The sequence below is a fragment of the Papilio polytes genome, unplaced genomic scaffold, assembly GCF_000836215.1.
Source record: "Papilio polytes unplaced genomic scaffold, Ppol_1.0 DF823510.1, whole genome shotgun sequence".
NCBI lineage: Eukaryota > Metazoa > Arthropoda > Insecta > Lepidoptera > Papilionidae > Papilio > Papilio polytes.
In genome coordinates this window covers 822331-843670 of record NW_013525694.1, presented here as the reverse complement: position 1 = coordinate 843670, position 21340 = coordinate 822331, and the positions used below count along the sequence as shown (strand labels likewise).

The following is a 21340-nucleotide window of genomic DNA, read 5'->3' as shown; positions in this document are numbered from 1 at the left end:
AAGGTGCGAAAAGATAAATAATCAGAGTTGCATCATTCGCTTAGTCACGTTGTAATAAGACACAATTCATTCGAATTAATAAGGTAATATGGCCCCGATAAAACTGACCGCAAGTGGGTTTTGATGTAAACAACTGTATAAATTCTGCCACTCCAGTGACAGCAATTGATTTTCATTACGAAACTGATTGCGAATAAAAAGTAGGCACAAACTGAAATCAATCTTTGTTGATATACTTTCAGTCGTTACTGTGATCGCTTTCTTGCAGCAATCCGTTATGGTGCAATTGTTTTTGCGTGTATATTACGTATTGAGTAAATAAGACAATTTGTTCGAAGGTTTTGGATTTAAATAGATGAAGTAATTCTTGTAGTTATCTAAATTTAATTCGGTAACGTGTTAAATAATTATTTTTTATTGGAAATGTTAGTTGTTATTAAAGAATGATGACGATATTAGATTTAATTGTCGATTGACCGTTGTCTCATCGCTTATCTAACACGTAATTTAATTTCTATGACGTTGTCTATACTTCTATACTAAAATAATAATGTGTAAACACACAATACTTCGTGGCGTAGGATGTCAGCAATCACAGCATATTTTTTAATAAAGCTTTCTTTAATAAAAAGTCCTAAATTTACGACATGCTTTAGCCTTTATATTTTACGCTATTAAACTTAGGGGGTAAATAAATTGGAAAAAACCTCTATGTAGGAAAGGGACTGTAGACTACGAGTTGTCAACATTAAGGAAGCAAGGTTATCGCGGTAATTTTGACATTCAATGGAGAATTTGACAAATGTAAACAATAAAATAATTTCATGCGGATGAACCCGCACGGGATCAGCTAGTCATCTTATAAAACAACATCATAACAATGTTAATGTTTATATAAGTATAAGGAAAGTTGCAGAAAACAAATCACAATACATATTAGAATATTATAATAAGTGAGAGCTTTAGAAGAAAGTTACATTATGTATTCGTTTGGTGCATATTTAACATAATGTTGCGATAGTTCAAATGTTTTTCTTATATCTCTTATTAGAGCAGTCAATTGTTCTGATATAAATAAGTAAGCCAAAACAAGACAGATGATGGATGATAGAGTGCTTTGGAGGACGAAAACCCGGTGCACCGACCCCACGGGAGTAGGATAAGGCAGGGGAGATGATGAATCAATTGTTTTGATATAAAAAATAATTAAGTTTCAATTGTTATATTTGTGAAGTAAATATTTTGTTACACATTAACAGCGAGCTCACACTCTTGGCTAAACTATCGGCCAACTGTTGTGCGACTGTCAATTGTTTCGAAGCGAATACAACTGTTTAGTTGCACAACTAAAAATCTTATAATGTGCGCACCTCTATACAAGCTCATAGGAATCAAAGCAAGACTAAACGGTGCTGTAATTGTAAAGTTTCAGGTGTGCGCTCGCTCTAAGCCTTGGATAAATAAAAACATGCTTTATTTAAAGAAATATACTTCTATTTGATTTTTTTTTATTATTTTTTTTAATAAAAACCTTTCGTGTCACAAAAAGATATCGTAAATATCAAATCGTATTTATTCTTTCAACGCATGCATGAAGTTTTTATTTTTAATCTGTAGCATAAAGCTAATAGCGTGTGAAAATGTCTTAGCTATTACATAAGTTATGAAGCGTTTCGCAACAGTTTTTATAGAATTAATTTCGAGGTAATTCGCATATTTTTAACAAACACAATGCTGATTATTATCGTTAACCGCTATTCGTTATAAATTTTAGAATTAATTATCTGTAATTAAATGTATTTATGCACCCCATCATTTGTCCTTATGACAGGTTTACATTATTCCAGTCCAGTGATCGAATCCCTCACTGGAAAGCAACTGGAAAAATGTAAACTTGTAGAATTCAATGTTTGTGCTATTATGCGTTACATTGTACCAGTCGTAATTCGGTACTGGTACAATGTAACACAGATTTAAATATGGCCAAAGGACGAAAAACGAAGTTTTCAATCTAGTTTCAATGTCGACACGCTTTAAATGCAAGTCAAAAGAAATAAATTAAAAAAGTAAATGTCAATTTAAAAAACCATTCCTCCTACTTTTTATAAAAACAAAAGATTTATAGAAGAATCGTGAGGTGTCTGGATAAATTATTACTAAAAGATATTTTAAAGGACTATATTTTGTACCTACTTCATTTATTTTGCTTTTTTATTGTTTTACAATTTAAATAGTTGCCCGATCTCAAACTTATTTCTCTTAAATTTAAAACAATTTGGTTCATATTTAGACCAATTACATTTGCGCCAGCTGAAATATAAATCGAAAAATCACATCTATTGTTCAGAAGACGTACAATTTTCTTTTGTTCCTACTTTTTTCTTGCTGAGATCGATCTAAGTATCGATTATTGATTTCAGTCGTAAACTGTTACAAGTTGCGTCAACAATGGAATAACCAGCAGCCCTATTTCATTATATGATAAAAAAGTGTTTATTTGGAGGCGATCGTATTAAATGAGCCAATCGCATCGGTGAATGTGTACGGCCAAGGCTCGGCGCCGCCTCTACGCGGTCTTTAGCTCACGACTTTGTAAGGTCCGTCACACACAAAAGCCTTGAAAATGTCCATTTAGATCACTCTCTATATTTATAGGCCCCTTTTTTATATTAATGGAGACGGTCGTTAAATTTAAGTTGCCATTTCGCATGGAAATAATTTATGGACACATTGCAATAGTGGAAATATACAAAATAAATTTAATGCTTTATGCAACTAACGTCAGTAAAGTAAATATCAAATTATAATATTAGGGGTCTATTTACTGATGTAAGTATCGCATTTCCTTTTCAAAGGTAAAAGAAACTCCATTCAAAAACAAACGTTGAGTTGAAAAATTTAAAAATATGTGCAACGCTGTAAGGCTCATTCAATGCGATATAAAAACAAATTGCATTTGGCGAGCACGTGACAACTTTTTAATATATCGCTTATTGCCGTTTTAATGAACCTGAATGTTTCACAGAACAACTTTCGAAAATTATTATGTTTTCATTAAAAACAAGTCAATAACATGAAATTACATATTGTAACAACAAAACAGAACATTAACAACAATATTGATACTATGGTATGTTACAAAATAATAAAAAGCAAAATAATAGTATGAAATACAATAAAAAATTACATCTTCTTAGAGACATGAAACAAAAACTAGACTTAGACCCTGAAAAATGTCATCTCAAAGAGATTTTGCGTTGAAAAACCTGTCAATCTTCGTTTTCCGCCACAAAGAAAGACATACGATATTTGTAAAAGTATTTTCGGCTGTGAAAAATTACGGACACTATGCATGTTAATTTAAAACAAAGGAATACCCAAACAATAAGTGCGCGCGTTCACTTTTGACTTAACTATCGCACAACCGTTGTGCGAGTGTCGATTGTTTCGCAGCCAAATACTGTTTAGTTGTACAACTAAAAATCGATTAGTGTGCCCACCATATAAGCTCATAGGAATCAAAGCGAGATTAAACAGTTGGGCGACAGTTTAGTCTAAGGTGTGCGCAGGCTGCAATACCCATCAAGGATAAGCGAGAGAAATGTAAGGAATATACAACGACCTTACCGGCCCTTACTGTGGGCGAGCGCTGACCGAGTGGGCAGATATCATCGCCAATGACATTTGCAACAAGATTTGTATATCTGGGACGAATTCACGACCTCAATAAGACTGGTTTAAGACTCGGTATACGTAGGTATGCATTTTTCTTTTAAAACTTTTAAAAGGAACGACGAAGAAAATAGAGTAATCTTTTTTGGACATGGACCATTGCTTCAGACGTACCCATAATGCTGAGTTGCTGAAGTTTTCATTTATTTTTTCACTATCTAGTGATTCATTAGTGTCAGTTTAAACTAAGTTTTGGAGTAAAACTCAAATTACGTAATTCGGAAACGCCATGAAGTTATCAAGCGATAAACACTAACGAATGGTTAAAAGTAGCTGGGAAACCGGACATAAATATATTAAACACATTGTAAGGAACAGGTCTATTTAATGGTAAAAAGCCAAAATCATAGCTTAGTGCACGTATCAATAATTAAGGCATATCTAAAAAAATTGTCGTTTTAAATTACTCTCAGTAAGTAAGTGTTAAAAATTGTTCACGTATGATTAAGATTAAACACTCGATTTTCGATTCATCGATTTTACTATTCCGTATTCGTATTCGCAAACGATTTATCCTGCCCCAGTGTCACTATCACACCCCAATCGGAAATCTACTATCGTATTCGATATATCAACGTCGTATGAAACAAATAGGTACCAACTACGGAAACACACAACGATTTCTTGGAAATCAAGTTATAATTCATAGAAGAAAAGCTTACGAATTGATTTTTTAAGTATAAGGTGACAAATGAGCAAACTGTTACTTGAATTCGTCAAAATAGAAAAGCGACCACTGCTCATAGATATTTCAATTTGAAAAACGACGTTTTAATTTAGTAATGTTATCGACTTCAAATTAAAACAAAGGAAAGGCGAATAATTATTTCGTGTTATTAAAAAAATTACAGCCACTCCATTTATTTATTGCATTTGAGAAAATTATCAACAGTTTAGCCTTTGGCTTTCAATAATAAATATGGAAAAACATGTCCACTTATGGAAATAAAATAACAAAATAAAACTACGCAACTGTTAACGTTTGCACGCATCTTGCCTCAGAACATAATTAAATATATTTAAAAGGTATAAAAATTTCAACACAATATCAAAGAACGTTTCTTTGGAACTGAATACGTGCGTATTCATACTTCCGCCACCTGCCCCAAAACACATGTCGGTAAACCTGCAGGGTCTGGATAATGGACTATAAGACCGTCTGTTGGAATGAATACGCAAATAACGCCCCACTTTTCGTCCCATCAACGGTCAAAATACACCGGTCGCGAAAACAACGTCATGCAAAAGAATTCATACGAGTACTCAGTTATTAACGACTCTAACAATATCTTTAATGGCAACATTTCACGGTATCACACGATTTATCTTGTATATTTTTGAGGAATAACGTTGCATTGTAATTTTGAAACAAACTTTTTATCAAGCTCCAATGGCTTAATGGTTTGGGATACGGACTACCGTTCTTGTAGTCGAGGGTTTGAATCCATTCGACTATTTTGAACATATCCTAGCACAAGCCTCGAGCTTAGTTGGATTGGTGAAAATAAATATTAGTGAATTAACAAAAATCTCGTTAATAATTTTTTCATCAAAAAAAAGAAGACTAGTGATCAAATAGTTAAACGGTCTGATTTCCTCGATCTAAAACCACCTCAAATTTAATATCAATTCATAGTTCATGACATCAAGTCATAAACAATAAATTTATTAATTCTATACGTTGGTATTATCACATTCAAATGTTGATTTTTAAAAATGAGAACACAATACAATATTTTGTTTTTAGTGTATTTTGTTTGGAAGTCTGTTTTGTTTGATAAGTATACAACCATTCAGTTTTGCCAAACATATTTTAAAATAACAAAAAACAATCGTATTTACACAGTATTCAGTCGTAGAAAGTGAAATTGAGATTTTAATTCAGATCAGTACGAAAATCTTAAAAACGATCGTATCATGTTTATGATAGATATATGATAGATTGGAGGCACTTTTCTTACCTTTTTCTTGTGGGAAGATTCTTGGAAGATAAAAAAAGGAACTTACCTAACTATTAGTGTTTTCACTGCACGGAACAACTAGATGAGAACAGTTTTACGTTCTTATCATTCTCATTAAAACAGGGATAACAAGAATAGTGAACACTGAAAAAGTTAAGTTACACCACGTATACCGTTGACTAAACTATCGCACAACTGTTTAGTCGCGCTTTGATTCCTATGAGCTTATATGGAGGTATACCTCAGTACTCGATTTTTAGTTGTGTGATGTTTAGTTCTTGTGCGATAAATCCCTAAAAAATATAGTAAAATTAAATCATTAGTAAATCTCGAATTATTCCAATATCGTTCGCATGTAGGATTTTATTATATCCTAAATAGATCCATGATTTAAAGATTTTGAAGCATCAGATTATGCATTATTATTATCATAATAAACACAATAGTAGACATAATTAAAGAATCAACAAACCTAAAGACAGGTTTAAAACGTCCATCAAATCATTAATCGACGTTTGATGTGATACAATGATCATTAAATATTATTAAGGTGATAAATTTAACTCACATTTTATGTTGAGAGACTTTAAATTAACTAACACGAGAATAAATTTTACAATTCATATTAGTCGAACGTTCTGACGAATATAAAGGTCAGGAGACGAGAACTTAATGTTCTTGACCTTTCCGAATTTAATTACTAAAAGAACATTTTCAATATTAATCAAACATCAAGAAGCATCAAGAAAATATTCATTAAGTCAATTGTTGATTAAAAAAGTGTATTTTATTTATTAAGAATAAAATATCATTATGTATTACTAACGTTATTCCTCACATGAAGGTTTGTTTCCAATTCATTTACCTCCTAAGTTTAATGGCTTGAAAATATATAGCCTAAAGCGTAACGTAAGTGTAGGGGTTTTTATTTAAAAAAATGTTTTAAAAATATGTTACTAATTGCTGACATCTTAGACAAGAAAGAAGTGTGTGTTTACGCTTTATTACAATAGTATAGAAGTATAGATAAAAACTACAATATCCATAAGTACCTTTAAAGAAATGGTTAACCAACCTACGTAGGAGGAGCTTGTCGCTTTGAAAGAGAACAAAATCGTTTACTGTCATTCAATATAGTTGTTTGTAACCGTTAGCTATTGATGACTACAGAAATAGTAATTAACTAATTAAGTAGCAAATACTCGACGTTTTTGCTGAATCATTACAAGCAATACCGTTGCAAATAACACGTTGAACCGTTTGAAACGTAAATATAGTTATGTAGAAGTCAAACGAAATGTAAACCGTGTAAAGAAAGGAATGCAGAATTCATATAATTAAAGTAATTTACTGTTAGTATGTCAATATTTTACTATGACTCTACTATTCTATTTACACATTTTATATCATTAGGAGACAAAAGACAGCTAACGCCTATAAACAAGCGGAACAGATGCGATGGTCCGCACACAAAGAGGATATTTCTAATCTCTATTCGTCCTTCGTTTTCGCCAATTTTCTTACTAGTTAATGATGCCCGGCGCATCAATAATTTCCTATATAATATGCAGTGCTACTTATCTCTCATTTTCCACCATTTGGAATGTTCATTATTTGATGGTAATACAATAAATAAAAAAAGTGCGTATACCGTAGATTCATCTAGTCATTTAAGACATTTGCAACACAAGAACTGTTGCGAATTGGCAGTCGAACGATATCTTACGCCACTCAAAGTATGAGGTGTGCAATAAACGATTCAAGGTCTTGGCATTCTGCCACTGCACCAGCAGAATGCGCAAAACTTAAAAACTTAACCCCATCCGTGACTAACCTATGCTGGTACTGACTGTAATTAATCAAGTCTACACTTCGCTGAAATGTCGTTCCAAAAATAGCTTCAACGATACATTTCTTACATTTAAACGTATATTTCATACTAGTTGTTACGCGCGTCTTTGTCTACGTGGAACTAATAAATAGTAAAATAACATACCGGTTGTTACTCACTGATAACGTAGCTTTTTAATAGCGAAAGAATTTTTGAAATCGGTTCAGTAGTTATTGATTTATTTCAATACATACAAAAATCCAAAAATACAAATCTTTACGAATAGTATATTAGTAGAGACAAAACCTAACTAAAGCGTATAAAATAAGTTAACGCAAGATATAAATATCTAATATAGAAATGTACAAATCAATTTTTTCTGTCTCGATTAATGTGTGCGTCATTTCTGTTCCAGTGAATATTAAAAAAAGTATACCAACAACGTAACTAACCTAACCATCTTTATAACATCATCTCGGCTCATAAACTAAGATAAGACGCTATAAAGTAAACCATAGATAACATCAAGGGGCAAGGTTACCCTACATGCATTGTCACCTTATCTAGCTTTAACAACCTCCATGTGTTTGTACTATAAACTTTAAGACACCTTTTCGTCCCTTTGTTGATAGGAAACTTAAACAACGTGATAAGCAATGTGTACTAGAATAGGCAAGATGGAAAGTATTCCAAAGAGAAATCGTCCGAAAGAGGACGCTGTTTGTCTCGGGTACCTTATTGAGGGCGCAAACAAGAGTTGTTAACACTTTTCGTTTGTGTTAATTTGCTTATTCACTGATAAGATGAGGGATCTGTGTATACTACCTTAACAATGTTATACAGGTTTCATATTTTTTAAAATCATTGTCACAGAGTAAAAAAAGACAGAGAGAAGCAATTTCAAAAATAGGAATTAACGGAATTAAAACAAAATAAAATAGTTCAAATCTATGGATACTTTAATATTCGCATCTTATCTGAAGGATAAAACCTTATTGTCCTAGACTAAAGGAATTTTATCCATTCTTTTTACGTAAAACTTTGTATGATTGAAATAAATCCAGGAATACATCCGCGAATGATTCACCTCACTAACCAGTTCTGAACTAACGCGAGGAACCATCATATTTAGCTTACCGGTCGCTTTCCTTAAGTAAATAGACATTTTAAAAACGTATAAAGACTAGTTTTTCTCGCGAATCCGTCCGCGTAGAATTAAATAACAAAAGAGAGTAGCATATGTGTTCTTCCAGACTATCCTCTACATCTACACTAAATTTCATCGAAATCCGTTGAGCTGTTTGGCTGCAAACTCTAACAAACATTTATCAATCTAAACTTTCGGATTTTTAATTTACATTTCAGTAACCGCTAATTATTTTTACATAGTACGTCTCTCTTAATATTCTCAGTGTGTACGAATTTAATTTATTTTTCTTATTGGAATGTATTTGATTCCATTATAACTTATTTTACACAAGTAATGTGTGCTGTGGTCTATTATAAGAACTCCCAGTTCCTTATTTAGAACGACAACGCACGCAACCGTGTGATATTCTCTAGATACAGGACAGAGCTGCAACCTTCCAGGCTAAAGTACATCATTATCAGTAATTACGTACCTTTAAAAGCCTGTTAATAGTTCAACGTTCACTGGTTTTGGTTTACAATCATTATGGTCGACAAATTACAAATCTTTTTAACACATTCCATTTACTAATTACATTGATTGGTGCTTTTGTAGCGCTTTTAAATTGCAATAATTGACTTAAACTCACAGAGTTGTTAAGTAGCCAATAAAGGTGTACCTTAGTGTAGAATTCCCAATTCTCATACACACAATCTTTATTTAATAAAAATTAGGTACCTTAATAGATTCAAACTTAATTAATTTACATCTACAAAAGACTTCAACGAGTTTTTCAAGTCACAAATAAGTACTACTTAGTATGACCTTTTACATTTTAAATAAACAAGTTAGGAAATAGTTCGCCTTGGAACGGTTGCCAATGGCCTTTTTATAATAAGAATAAACACAAAAGTATCCTTGTCTGTTTACTAAATACAGAGCTCATTTAAAGGTAAATTTATTCCGTACAAAAGTCTCAGGTCGCGAGCGTACGCGAGATGAGTCAGTACTTTCCCGGTGCATTGTTTATTCTGGACGCGAAGCCGCTCCTAAACTGTTTTCCCTTGAAATAAACTGAGCGTCTCGAAAAAACAACACCCCTTGAATATTCATCTCTAGTTAATATGAATTATGAATGACTTAAAGCGCTTTTAGTGGCTCCGTTTATTATTTATTGCGGTCTTTCATTCGTAGACCATTTAGTTACTTCTCAAAATTTTAAATGAAGCTTTATAACTTAAGTGCAATGTTGCGCTTTGCTAGTTAGCAATTACTTGTTGCAACATAAAAGCTGAAAATTTCTCTAGACGATTCATAAAAAGGCAAATCTATGCTGGCTATTCATTTTCTGATCTATCAATGAAGACATACTTATAAAGATAGCTTTCTCCACGTTTAAATTATACAATAAAGCATAACTGTAAACATCCGCTCTTACCTCCGCTTAGGCAAGTCCGTTAAAATTCCGGCGCACCGCTCCAGAGATACACAAAACACTTATTCGATTATATCGAAGCGATCAAGCGTCAGATCTCGACACCGTTATACACGTCATATGTATGTCAAATCACAAGAAAAATTCTCCTTATCGCCACTCACTCGAGACTTATCGAGAAAACTCAAAAAAAAACAACAGTCGGACACAATCACTGAGCACGGAGTTTTTATGTTCGTTCACACTGGCCGGTAGCACGATGTCACATGTGGAAACTAGATTTTGAATTTGGAACGGTGCAGGGATCGGTGCACTGCTCACTCAGGCGGTAGCTGCGCGCGCGGCGGAGGTCGGGCGATGGCGGGCATCAGTGCCGCGCAGGCGTCGTGCGTTTGCCGCTCTCTCGCGCGAGCGACTGGCGGCGCCTTCACCTTCGCGGCTCCGGCGCGCCCGCTCGCCATCGCCACGCAACGCAACCTCAGGTCTCCTTGCAGAATATCTAGTTGCATGGCAACTGAAAAAAAAATACCCATTTACCGCAATCGCTTCTCGTATTTACGAGACCGACGTCATTGGTATTATTACCATCTGAAAATATTGTATTCGAATCGTATAAAAGTCGAGGAAAATGAAAGTTCATCACGCCACCGCCGCCGTGGTAAAGTGGAGCGGTCTATTTACATTTTCGACACAATAACTTGATACTTCGGCTCTGTAAATAGAGAAGTGGTGACGAAATCGACGGTATCGTGTGGCTGTTCAATTCGTCTCGAGAACATGTCGCGTCATGTTTTCATTTTGTATTTTCTTTTAGTTGAATGTAGGTTAATCACTTGTATCTTTTGTACTTGTTACAAGCTCGCGTCTGCCTTCAAATGTTAAGGCTTGAGTAATGGCGAAAGTTCTGCACCGAGCGGCTCTTCTATCATTAAAACACCGATTCATGTTCATGTTGCTACAGAGCTTTATAAATTGTAATCCCGACTTAGTGGTTGTTTTTATTTTTTACTAAAGAATCTACTATTTGTAACATACAATTAATGAAACAAATGTCAACAACTGTAGTTTATAGGACTTTTCCGAAATAACACATTTCGTGTAATTTAAACTAATATACTAAAATGTTTTGTATACAGTTTTTGTATTTGACCTGAAAAATTGGCTGTTTTTGTTAGCTGAATGCATATGAAATTTAAACTGTTTGAATTTTATATTTCGTTCCGATAGTTATAATACTACAAACTGACAAAGCTTCTGAAATCAACCATACTACATAAAATTATAGCTTTAGCCTATATCTAGCCTGACAAGTAAATTATAGTGCAATTCGTTGCAATACTTATTACAACTGTCAAAATGGTTTGCAAATTCTTATTGTGAAAACATGCAATTGTTATTTATTCTACAATCATAAGGAGAATAGTTAATATAATAAACCTTGGGCCAATAATACTGTTTATAACTCATCTAGAGTAATAACATCCGAAAATATTAAACACGAGCTTTCGACGCCTCATTTCGTGTGGTTTTAAAAAAACAAAAGTCTATATTTTCTTCTAGACTTTTCTCTACATCTATGCCAAATTTCATCGAGATCCATTCAACCGTTTAGATAACAACAATTTCCAACCAATCCATCTATTCGTGATATTAGTAAGAAGTAAGATTACATATCCAGAACAAAAAGCTGTTATGTTTTCAACAAAGGAAATCTACAGTAAAACCTCCTTCAATCATGTTGACGGCACGTGTTAAAATCAGTACGTATTCTATTTTCGAAACTCGCTTTACGAAACAGTAATTAGCATATTATCAACAATTAACATACACTGCCGACTTTACTGGTGTGAACTTTGTTTCGTATCGCTACATAAATATGATCACGGACTAAACTTATAAGAACCTTTACATTGTCTAACAAGATAGAAGCCTAGAACTATTAAGTTATGTAATTATTATTATCACGCAGTATAACATGTTACATGGCGATAGCACAGCACGTAGTGTTACGGGGAAACTATCAACGAGCCGCTTGATACGAATGTTACATTTCGTAGCATTACACCGCGTAACATAGGTCAGTATGCACTTTATACGATTGACTTATTTTGGGAAGTACTCTAAAGTTTTTAAATAAGACTTACTTCTGCAAATCAACGTATCTATGCTAATGTTATAAATAGAAAAGATTTGTATTTTTGAATTTTCGTATGTATTTCATTGACGCAAAAACTACTGGGACGATTTAAAAATTCACTATTATCAAGGTAATTTATCTGCGAGTAACATAGGCTATGTTTTGTTTTATTTTTTAATTTTCGCGGGCAAAATCGTGAGCAACAGTTAGTTTATTGTATAAAGGTTTCAACGATATATTTTTAAGACCATCTTTTTCAGGATTTCACGACTATTTGTCTGCTCTTAGATGTTTAAGTACAGAACATAAAAGACTTTTTTCTTATTATGGTAAGTACGCTTCATCCGGTAGGAAATAGGAAAGAATTACCATTAGACGGAGGAGCGGATGTTACGTACGGGAAATTACAAGCTCATTGCGTCGAATTGAGGTCTGTACTACACGTAATACTCATTATGGTAGAATAAAAGATACGCCACACGGGCGGTGCGACTAATTTTTTGTCACCGATTTTGACGGATAACTAGCTAAAAAACTTAATGTAGTGACGCAACGAGTAACGTTCAGATGTTGAAAACAGTTGATTTTTTATTACAAAAATTATAGTCAATTTTATTAATTCTATTTGTATTGTAGCTAGGTAAAGTTCGCTTTGTAACCGCGTCGCAACCGCAACTCCTGTGTGGTGTCTCACTATAAAGAGACGCCATGGCAATCATTTTGCACGTAAATCACGAATTTCTAACAAGTGATGTAATGAAAATGTGATTTTGGTTAAGTATGTATTAAAGAGAAAATATGAAGCAATGATTTCTTTATTATAGCTTCATCGGAAGAAAGAAATTAAGCTTGAGTATACTCCATGACTGACTGTTAAGCAAATATGTTTTTTTTTTTCTAAAATGTATAAATTTTATTTATCGCTGTTCATGTCGATTTGCAGTATCAATGGAATAAATTTGTAGTACATTAAACTTTTATTGAGTCATCAAATAGAGAAACGTAAGAAAGCGAAAAAAACAAATTGAACCCAAAAAGCGAATACACGCAAATCGTCGGTAATAAAACAACATCGAGTTCCACTTATACCAACGTATAAATCTGTACGAACAAAGCCTTGATGTTACACGATAAAACATGCAAAATCTTCAAAGCTACACTAAAATAATACTCAAATACATGGATGAACGATTAACTTCTATTGAAACATAGAGTTGTCTCTATTTTTCCAAGGAAAATGTAAGAGAAAGGAATATGAAAATATAAAAAGTCAAAGATACGCATAGCTGGTTATAAAACTAATTAGACATACCATATGTTTTTTTTTAATAGCGTTTGCAAACCCGTTTGTACTGGTTTGGTTAGAATTCTTTTTTTCAGTTGACAGTAAAGATATTCATTGAAATCGTTGGCACACGTCATTTAGTCACTAAGTGATGCATAAGGTAGTCCCTTAGGGAAGTTTACATAGTAAAAATTTACATAATGAACATAGCTAAATAACCTTTAAACGTCTCTGAGTCCGATAAATATCTTTGAAACAGTCAGTCGTATTAAAATGGTTTTCTTATATTTTACATTACATTTGTTTTTTGTTCTTTTAATAACAGACGTGGAATATTAATATTTAAGTACAAAAACGTTTTAATAATCAAAGAATAAAGTCTACTAACATTTATTTAATTGAATTTCAAGTATAAAACTTGAAACATTCTTTAAATCAAATCTAATATTCTCGAGTAACGAACAAATGCAATTAATTGAGTTATGTCAAGTTATAAAGAAAATTGAATTAAAGATTTTGCCCGAGTCTAGTAAATGCTTTTGTTTAAGAGGCTACGTTCTTAAGTACATTTTCCAAGTATTTCAAAAGTGGCACTTCCATTCTTCTATTTCAAACGTTTTATAACATTTTCAGAAGATTTATTTCTTGATTTTCACAACTAAAATCTAAAATTATGATTTAAAAAAAATATTTCCCCAAATATATCCCAATAGCTACAGCTGTATTATATTAAAATTTTTATTAATATGATTCGTTGTCCCCGTGCGGCTTCATCTGCATGAAATTATGAAAATTTTATTTTATTACTGACTTGTCACATTATCAATTGCAAATGTCAAATGACATGACATGATGACAAACCGTGGCAACCTTGCTTCCTTGATGTTGGCAGCAACTTATGGTCTCTTTCCCACATTAGGATTTTATCCAAAATATTTACCCCCTAAGTTTAATGGCGTTAAAATATATAGCCTAAAGCGTGATGTAAATGTAGGGTTTTTTATTAAAGAAAGAAATATTCAAAAATATGCTGTAATTGCTGACATCTTAGGCAACAAAAAAGTGTGTTTACGCTTTATTACAATAGTATAGAAGTATAGATAAAGATTAGATTGTAAAAATTCCATTGAAACTAAACTAACATGTAGTTCGCTGTGGTAAGCGAATATCTAAACGAACATTCAATCACGTACATTTAAAATACCTGGTAAATGACATGGAATATGTACTTACATGCACGTTCTGATATTATGTTGCTATGCTATAGCTTAATTTTATTTATAAGAATATGTTAACGAACGATTGTAAATTTATTTGTTTACAATCCTAGATAGCAACAACGCTAAGAACTTAAAGGTAGGCAGAGATTAATAATTTCCATTTGCTTTGGCTGGCTTACAAGTATCATCAGGCTGGTCATCAGACCACACTGGCCCACTGCGGGTTGACTTCACACATATCTTCGAATTCCTTGCTAGACAAACAGGATGTATCACAAAAAACACTAGTTATTTTTCTCTTATTCTTTAGAAGTTTCTTTTTTTTAATGTTTATAAACAAATATCGATTTATTTGGTGGTTATTTAAGGTCCGGCCGCGAGCTCCCGTCGACATAAATAAATGCCATTACTAAATACATAATGGAACCGACGCATTAGTATTCAGGGCATATTGACTTTTTAAAAGTTAATAATTCAAACGAGTAAATTGGATTTTTATTTACGCCGGTCTGTTTTGGCTCAGTGAATGTAACTTTTTTCATAACAGCACATAACAAATAAGTATGTATTTACGGCCACTAAATTAGCGAGTAGACATTATTGAATAAAAAAAGTTTTGTTTTATCCAATACAAATGTAGAACACAAACATTTTTTGATGTCCTTACAACAATATCTGATTTTTAATAATGGAGATTAAGCAAATTATTACACTAGAAAGAAAACTATGTCCAAGGTAAATATTTTTTTTAATTAGTTTCTGTCACTAAACTAATTAACACTTATTTTAAATTTTATGGTGTTTTTATTCGTATTTAAGGTCTAAAGACGGTAAGTGTGTCAATCACAACAGTAACAATGGACGATCACCGCTGCATCCGCCACCGGTCAACGGACGCTGTGCGCGTTTCCACGGTTGAACCGTCATCGTCACGAGACGTGAATTTCCACTACTGATGCACGTGTACACAAAACAAACTGTTAAACACAAATAAGAACGTCTTTATTCAGATGGTTTCTGCAATAATTCATGGTTAGTCTAGCTTTCTTTTCATAATTCAATAATAATGCATACTTATATAGTGTTATAGGTGAGATATGTCATTGACAATTACATAGTTACTCATTTTCATTTTTATTTTTGAGGTACTCATGTTTCAAACGTTTTGATTTATTTATCTATTACAACAATTAAACAAAAACCTATTGTTTTCTTCCATAAAATAAAAAAAAAAGTTTATATGAACGTATCTCGTTGCACAATGGAAACAAGTCCACGTGGTGGTATCCGCCATTCACCACCTCATCCGACGTACGAATCTCGTATCTCCGGTTACATAACGACAAAAATATTTAACTTGTTTCGCTTACATTGCTACTGAACCTTTCATCGCTCCACTCAACCAGAACCGAGAGACCTCTTATTGAATACAAGATACGTTATTACTCCACGAGTGATCGGAGCTCACGTAACTTTGGTGTATAAAACTGTTATATCACGTAAATTAAACGAGAAAATAAAATAACAGTACGTTCCTTTTCAATTTTAAACTTTTCAACCGACTTATATTTTTTTGATAAAGGTAATAAAAACACGATCCAGTGATAGCAACTAAATTGTAAGCATTAAACAGAAATTATTAAAAAAATATATGCTCAATTACATAATATATTCGTCTCTCTTATTCTCTCGGAAATAAAAGAGAAAACAATATATTTTTGTCCAGTTACGTTGCCAGTGGACACTCACCTTAATGTGCGGTTCACATTTGGCCAGTACAGTAGGTAAATAGCGTTCAATAGTTATACACACTACATCTGGAGTGTCAATCAACTGGCTTAGTGTTAACGCTGACACCAGTGAGTCCATACAATCTACGGCTGGGCGTCGCAACTGTCCGACTGGACTGGCCAAGTGTGTACCTTCCCTTTTAAAGAGTAAAACGGTAGTAAAAACAACGAATAGATTACGCTTGATTATTACCTAATTAGTTGTAGATAGCGATTACAAGATTATCGAGATACAAATTTCTCTTTCTCACGTCGAAACTGATTATGCACAATAACTGTTGCTAATCTTCAAAAGCTTCGCAGTTTAAATTAGGTTAAACGATTAAACGAATTAACTCCGATCATCGGATCGAAAGTAAGATCTCATTAATGTGATGGATGGGAAATTAAGGCCTGTGAAGAAAAGTTGACGATAGTCTATTATGCATATCGTTATTCGAGAAAGCGTATTTGTTTTATTTATAAAAGAACAAACTCATTCTAAGGTGCAGTAATATTTCACTATCTATGGTAAATTATTTTTTTATTTTAGGAATTAAATTATCTTTGTATTAAATAAATGATACTAATATCTTACTTCTTACTAATATCTTCTTAATATTATGAATGCGAAAGTTTAGATGGATGGATGGATGTTTGTTAGAGTTTGTAACAACGGTTGAACGGATCTCAACAAAATTTGATACATATGTAGAGGCTAGTCTGGAGGAACACGTGAACTATGTACCTACTTTTGTTTTTCTATTAGTCATAAAAATATATATAATTATGTATTAATTATTAATAATTAATTTAATTTACTGCCTTATTATCGCAGTCAAAGTTAAGTAGTATCTTTAGTATAAATTACTATACACTAAACCAACACTTAACGTTACGTTTAGCAACCAATTAGTTAAATCGAGCACTCGTATCCCTAGGAAGTAAAGAAGGATCCGTCTATGACGATATCTGAATAATCATAGTGACGTTTTGTGAACCTAATTGCAGCACGTGATCGATGCACAAAAGACCAACGCATAATTGAGTCGGAAAATTGTCACTTACAATTGAAACTGGTTTGAACTGCTTTCTATCACGGCTTGAGGAGCTATTCCGTGGCTAAATATTTTTAAAAATGCACGTAACTTTTAACTCAAGAAGAGAAAACATTACCACGGAAGTATTTATATTACTGACGAGCTGTCGCCCGCACTTCGTTAGATCAAAATCTTTAAGTCCTCTATCACATTCCCGCTTGCATCTACCTTCTACCAGCTATTTTTCAGTCAAAGCTCCATCAAAATCGGACCACCCGTTAAGCCATTTTACAGCGCGAAAATATAAGTAGCCTATAATATGCCTGTCTATGTCAGCTACCCTTCAGTGAAAGTCCGGTCGAAATAACTCCAGCCGTTTCGGAGATTGTAAATATCAACATTGTCCCAAAACCTACAAACGGCTTACCGCAACTTATTTGATCATTGATGTATGTAGTTTATTAGGTTTATAGATTTCAAATTTCCGCTCAGAAACGACATATTATTTACAAGTTTTAAAAACTCTAGTTGCACTCAATACATAGCCAAATGGGAATTTCAAAGACATTGCCGCTAGCGGCTCATAACTAGTTAGTTATTAGAGAAACGACAAAAGATAAAGTTTTTGAATTTAATTGTAAAATGAATACGAACGACTGTACCGAGATGCAATAAAACGACTATATGTTCCAAAACATAAACTAAACATTGTGAACAATTAATTTTAGTGGTATTTTATAAAAAAAAATTGAAGGATGAAACAAAAATAACTGAGATTGTAATAAATATGTTTTCGAAACATTTAGCAATCCCTTTTAAATAAATTTCAAGCGTATTTTTAATTAATTATTTACAACATATTGATGTTTTGGTACAGGTTAATGAAAAAAAATCTTGAAATAAATTCTACTTTGTTACGTACGCTTTTATATCAAACATTAGCCTTCCTAATATCTAATGGTTATGAAATAATTAGCTCATTTAACGCTATGAGTTTTGAAAACAAAATATGATATCATATAAAGAGGCGTGCGATGTACAGAAATTAACAGATGTGATGTCAGTAACCCTATTTGTTACGGCAATCGGTAATTTTCCTAACGTATTCAAAATAGCCATGACACCTAACTGATATTTATCAAATGTTTTCTTATTCACGACTATTTTATTATCATACTAGCTTTTGCCCACGACTCCGTCCACGTGGAATTAACAAAAATCATAAGTAAGTTGCCTATGTGTTCTTCCAGACTATCCTTTATATCTATACCAAATTTCATCAAAATCCGTTCAACCATTTATGCTACAAACTAACAAACATCCATCTAAACTTTCGCATTTATAATATTAGTATGAAGTAAAATTAAACATATGTACAAAATTGAGCACCACCGGCTGCGAAATCCGATGACTCAAGCAACCAGTGGCCAGAGCTGCAGAGACAGGAACCTCCTCACAATGCGTGCGGTTTCTAAAACTGAAAAATAACCGCCTTTTGAATTAGGCCCTTAATCCAACTGTCTAGCGAGAGCTTCTTGAGATGTTGTTTGAAACTCTTTGCTATTAGCCCATGCACCAAAATAACTATTGGCATAATGGCACTCGATTTCACAATTGTTATTTAGTAAACCATTCAAAGATATGTGTGAAATAAAAACCCGCAGTGGGGCGCGTGGTTGATTATGGTCTAATCACCTCTAACTTAGGGTAGACTCCGAGACTCTTAATAGGGACGTATACAGAGCTGGTGATGATGACGATGTTAAAATTCAACTCGTATGATCCACTTAGATCTAGGATATCTGTATTGAATAAGTTATTGATTTATTATCTGTACATTTTAAGTTAATTAAGAGGATATAATAAAATAACAGTCTCGTGCAATATCGTGTTTCATTACAACCTGTTCCAATCTTTTTGACCGACTTCCCAAAAGAAGGAGGTCGGTGTCAGTCAATGTAGATTCATTACTCAATTGTTACTATACTTTCAATTGTCAATTATTATTGTAAAAATGTGGAAACCCTTACGTAGAAATATCACTGCATACCTTGGCTGACACCGACATCAAAGTAATAATAATTGTACAATATAGACATAACAGTTACAATAAGGTAGGTTTATTTTGTTTTGTTTTTAGTGTATTTTGTTTTGTTTTTAGTGTATTTTTGTAAGTATATGTTGAAGTTTGTATATCTATTTAAAAATATAATTGTTTGTGATACTGGTTATCTGTACTTTGTAAATATTTCAATCCTATGTCGCAATACAAGCTGACAATTTTAGTTTAAACTAAATCTAATGCTTAGTGATGTTTATCCTATATAGCAAATCGCTCTGCGGTAGATTTGCGATTGCAAATTGCTCCAAATCATTTGTTCAAACATTTACACGTACAAACGAAATATTGTCACGATTCTCTTTGTGTCCAAATATTGCGTTACTATTGCGAAGAAAGCGTTAAAAATTGTCTATTAAATGGAAGAGCGGTTCTTGAAAGTCGATATAGACCGGTAACAAATTCTCTTTTATAATTTTCTAACAAAGCGCCATCAAAACCTCGACGACTTAAGCTTGCTTTTAATTTTATAACGGACGTAATTGTAATGAGAAATGTAGTTTCACCTCATTGTTAAGATTAAAAGTTACGATGCAAATCCGTCTATCGTTACAATTGTCTGGTCATAATTTTATCTTATTTTACAGTACAAGATAGTTTGGGTGTTACAGTTTATAATGGTTCGAGTATCTAAATCTATTTAGAGAATATTAATCTTAATAATGTATAGAAAAATTCTTTTGACATTTATGAACATCACTAGCTTTCACCCGCGACTCCGTCCGCGTGGAATTAAAAAAAAACTAAGTAGCCTATCTGGAAGACCAGACTATCCTCTACATCCATACCGAATTACATCGAAATCGGTTGAGCCTTGGTTTGGGCTACAAACTCTAACAAACATCCATCTAAACTTTCGCATTTATAATCACATATCTTTATTCTCTTATTTTTATATATAATACATTTCACATGATTTTCTTAAAAAAATAACAAAATAAAACATATTATATAAAAAATAGAAGTCCACCGGCTGCGGAATCCGATGACTCAAGCAACCAGTGGTCAGGGCTGCAGAGACAGGAACCTCCTCACTAGTCGTCACTAGTAGTAGTCGTATATTATTATCAAATATGATCAGAGTACGCACAGAGTATAAAACAATTTCTTTAGACATTTTGTTAAGCGAGATCAAAAGAACTAGTTTATCCCCATTACAATTTTATTTTTAATTTTATCTGTCACAATAAGCAATAAACTCTAAAATAGAATGTTAAAATAAATATCATTTATCTGTGGAATCTATCAGATAGTGTGTTTAATCAAATGAATGTTGATTGGCAATTAAACACGAGTGTCAAAGGGGCCGCGAATGCTAATTGCTGTTAGTAATAAAGGAGTAGCGCATGCGATGCCGTGTGCGTTTTGTAGGAAGTGCATTTGATGTATGCGCTTTTAACGTTCGGACGAATTATATTACATAACCAGCTTGGGGCCGCGACTCCGTCAAAAACAAAAGCGAGTTAAAAAAAACAAACGTAAGTATCTTATGTGTTCTACCAGATTAACCTCTACATTTATGCCAATTTTCATTAATATCCGTTCAGCAATTTCGGCTACAAACTCTATCAAACAAACATCCATCGAGCCAAGTTTCGCATTTATAACAAGGTAACAACAAATCATAAAGGCTGATTTAGTCTTGTGTAATTTTCTATGCTAAATAAAGCACTTCTTTAAAC

General features: G+C 33.0%; 1 protein-coding gene across 2 annotated transcripts in view; it reads right to left on the bottom strand.

Moving 5' to 3' along the window:
* The window catches only part of LOC106104617, a 99440-nt gene extending 88900 nt beyond the window's left edge, over positions 1-10540 (bottom strand). For both annotated transcript variants that reach the window (XM_013284714.1, XM_013284712.1), the window contains exon 1: positions 10092-10540. The gene's annotated coding sequence lies outside the window, so the exon portion shown is untranslated. The remainder of the gene's footprint in view (positions 1-10091) is intronic.
* Positions 10541-21340: the final 10800 nt, after the last annotated feature.